Source organism: Nipponia nippon, unplaced genomic scaffold, assembly GCF_047370975.1.
Source record: "Nipponia nippon isolate SJK-2023a ecotype South Korea unplaced genomic scaffold, ASM4737097v1 scaffold_70, whole genome shotgun sequence".
In the NCBI taxonomy this organism is placed as follows: domain Eukaryota; kingdom Metazoa; phylum Chordata; class Aves; order Pelecaniformes; family Threskiornithidae; genus Nipponia; species Nipponia nippon.
This window is the reverse complement of record NW_028262392.1, coordinates 337,187-340,988: the sequence shown is the minus strand read 5'-3', so window position 1 is coordinate 340,988 and position 3,802 is coordinate 337,187. Positions and strand designations below refer to the sequence as shown.

The following is a 3,802-nucleotide window of genomic DNA, read 5'->3' as shown; positions in this document are numbered from 1 at the left end:
TTCGGTCCCCGACGACGCCCGAGGCCACCGGAGACCCAGCAGAAGATCGTCAGGACTCAAGGTGGTGGCGATAAACTCCTCCTTTTCCTTCTCTTTCTTTCTCTTTCTCTCTCCCCCATTCTTTTCCCCTCCTCCCTTGCCCTCCCTCCTCCCTCCGTTCTCTTCTCCCCTCAAATAAAAGTCAAAGGTTGTATGACATTTGACCAATTCCAGCGTCTTAATCTCGTCCTTGGGATCGTATCGAAACCTTCCCCGACATTGGATCGGGACATTTAATTGGCGTCACGGACAGGATCCCTTGAGATGAGAGTGTCATACAACCTTATGGTGTGCTGAGCGATTGTGTGTGAGTGAGATGTACAAATAAGTACGAAGCGAGTGCGGAGTTCCGATCCGCAGTTCTGCTCTCCCGCGAGGGAAGCAGCCGGAGACGAACGAAGCGTAAGGAAGGAGTGGGTGTTGAGACCTTTGCACTGAAGCGCGCGCACTACTTTGTGATTTGAGCTCCTGAGGGAGGATAGGGGAAACTTGAATTTTATGTTGTGACTCCCTCAGGATGATATCCCCTTTGTAGGCTCTCCTCTGTCTCATACTAGTTTATGGTCTGGCCTCCTGGGGGAGTATAGGGGAAGCTTGTTACGGTGTGATCCCCTCAGGACGATATCCCCTTTGTAGGCTTGTCTTTGTCTCGTAATAGTGTGCGGATTGGCCTCCTGGGAGCGTATAGGGGAAACTTGGTCTTTTTAAGGTTTGACCCTCCCGGGACGAATTCCCCTTTGTAGGACATGGCCACCCAAAAGGCAGGCGATTTTTGTGAAGAGACAGAGAGATTATATGAGTTTTTAGAAACGTACCGCTCTCGCCCCTCACCCCCAGGACAAGATTGGGCTCGGGACCACTGGTTCCAACTGCAAAGTGTTATGGACCGAATAGCGGTCTTACATAGAGAAGCTAGAGTAAAGAAAGGGAAAGGGAAAGCCATCGTATGTGCTGTGTTAGGAGCGTGTCTGGCAGCGGCGGTGGAGGATAAGAAACGAGCGCCCTGTCCATCCGAGGCTCTGGCCGCTTCGTTGCAAGCAGCAATAACACCGCTGCGAGAGCAACTACTAGAGACCAAACGGGCGCTAGAGGAGGAGAAGCGCCAGAATATGATTTTGAAGGAGGAGCTGAGGGTTCAGCTCCTGAGGGAGGCAGACACCCCCGCTGAGGCTGAGGTAATGCTGGAAGAGAAAGGAGTACGCCAAATTTACCCCCAGAAAGATCTAAAGCGATTAAGGGAGACTGTGGATAACCGCCCCCATATGTGCCCGCTGGTAAAGACGGAATACATATACGAGGACGATAGTGACAGCTGTCCCCAAGTTGTAGCGAAAGAAATCCCTTTTACCACCACCGAATTGGCTAAGCTCCGAAAGGACTTTGCTAGAACAGCAAGGGAGTCCGAAACCGAATACGTGTGGAGGGTATCCCTGTCGGGGGGGACGGGATCATGCTATCGGAAAAGGAAGCAGAGGGGTATTGGGGCCCTGGCGTCTTTCTCACAACGGGCGATCGCCGAGCCCCATGGTCTCTGACCCAGAGGGCTGCATATTGGGCGGGGGGGCTGAACCCATTGGAGAGGGGGGATCCCCTAGCTATAACTGGCTCGGTCGAGCAACTACTAGAAAACGTACAAAAGGCGGCTTGCCTACAAATGATGTACGACTGGGAGCTGAAGCCAAATCTAAGCTCTCCAATGTTGCTACCTGTAGACCCCGAGCGGCTGACGCCGCTAATAAGAGGACTCCCTGACTCGCTAAAACCTATCGGGATCCAGTTACAGGGGAGAATTCAAAACGTGCCTTGGGAGGAGTGAATCGCAGCTGCCCTGGAGGGAACGGTAACCCCCGAACAGCGGCAGTGGGGGAGAAAGGTGTGGACCTGGGGGAGATAGCCCAGGAACTGATAAACTATGGGAGGAAATATGGGCCAGTAGGCAGGACTTACCAACAGGTAGAAACCAGGGCCGAGCGGGCAGCGAGGCCGGCAAGTAAATCGCTGGCTTTTTCAGGGAGAAGCCCTGACCTAACAAAAAGGGAGAAACCCCCATTCCGACAAGAATTGTGGCAGAAGGGACTGCAAAAGGGTGTGCCCCGAGACCTAATGGATGGGCTCCCCACCAAAAAGTTAAAGCTCCTGGTGCGGAGGTGGTCCAGGCAAGGACCCCCTCCCAAACTGAACCCGCCTTCTGTGCCAGCGTTGGACAGGGAGGAAGGGTTTAAGAAGGACAAAAAGAGCGGCGGGAAACTAAAACCTCCGCCCTCTCAGGGTGAGGAGGGAGGCGGAGGGTGGATGTTCATCAGACAACTCACCTGCAATAATAAAGGAGACCTACTAAACCCCACCAACCGGGATGGGCTGAGCGGGTGGGGGAGGCAGTGGCCAATGTCAGTAACCACTGGGGTACAAACAGGTGTCCGAAAATTGCAGCATTTTTGTCCACAAGCCCCAACCATGGTACCCGTCTCTCAAAACTCTAATTCCCCCAGTGCATCGTCTTACTCCCGTGGCCAGCCGGTCCTGGTTGAGCTTCCCACCATGGGGGCTGTGCCTCTGGTATTAGATACCCCCTAAACAAACATACATGGAGAGCGAAAGGTACCTGTGGGAGAACCAACAAAATCCACACCAAATGGATTATTCCCTCCTTCTAACCCAAGGAGCGAGTTTTGTTCCTGTTTCTGTTTTTAAGGGCGGCGATGTGATCACGATGCACCTGCTACTTTGGATCATTTTAACTCAGGGACACTTCCATGAAAGTGATGAACGACCACTCCCTCTACCTTCCCCTCCTCCATACAACCCCTTCGAGAACAATGAGTTCGTGCTATTAGCAAAAGCCGTGAGTCAAACTTTCAATCTGAGCCACTGTTGGGTTTGCGGCGGACCCCTAGGGCTATCAAGTTGGCCGTGGACATCCGCACCTCTCACCCCAGACCAAATTGTAAGCAAATATAGCGAAGCCGCAGATGATCCATGGGATGACAGTGGCACCTGGCCAATTCAGTTTCCAACGAAGGGGCAATATTGTTTGAATCGCACCCAGAAAGGAGGGGTCGAAGTGGGAGAAAGCAAATGTCAATGGACTCTCACACGTAAGCCCCTCGACAAGGAAAAGGACCTGTGGGTGTGGCCTAATGAAACAGGGCGTAACCAGGGGTTTAAGGGATATTGGTCAAGCAAAAATGAAACCTTGATTCTCCGACATTACAAACAAACTTGTAAATGGAGGGGTACTTATGGGGCTTAGTATTGTACTGGCTGAATAAGGGATGGGGCAATCACCTTTTTCAGCCCTCTGGGTGACAAAGACACAACTTATTTTCAGTTTCCACCGGGGAAAGATGGGCCATTTGATCAGGGAAATAAAGCCAAAAAGGGGCATTATTGGATTTGTGGGAACACGGCATATAAGTTCTTACCCACGGGGTGGTCGGGAGTTTGTTATATAGGGATTATAAGGCCCCTCTTTTTCCTCCTGCCAGAAACTGGTGGACCCCAACTAGGCATAAAAGTGTATGATAACCTCGGGGATAGAAGGATTGCCCGTAAGACACGATCTACCAAGATAAATTTAGGTGGGACACAAATATGGGGAAATGACGAATGGCCCCCTGAGCGAATAATTGAACACTATGGGCCAGCAACCTGGAATCCTAACGAGCCCATTGCAGGGGCAAGAGAACCGATTTATAATCTAAATCGAATAATTAGACTACAAGCAGCCCTAGAAATTATCACCAACAAAACTGCTGATGCCATA

At 51.5% G+C, this 3,802-nt stretch overlaps 1 pseudogene; it reads left to right on the top strand.

The window, feature by feature from the left end:
* Positions 1-785: 785 nt before the first annotated feature.
* Positions 786-3,545, top strand: LOC148050738 (uncharacterized; annotated as a pseudogene).
* The last annotated feature ends 257 nt before the right edge of the window (positions 3,546-3,802 follow it).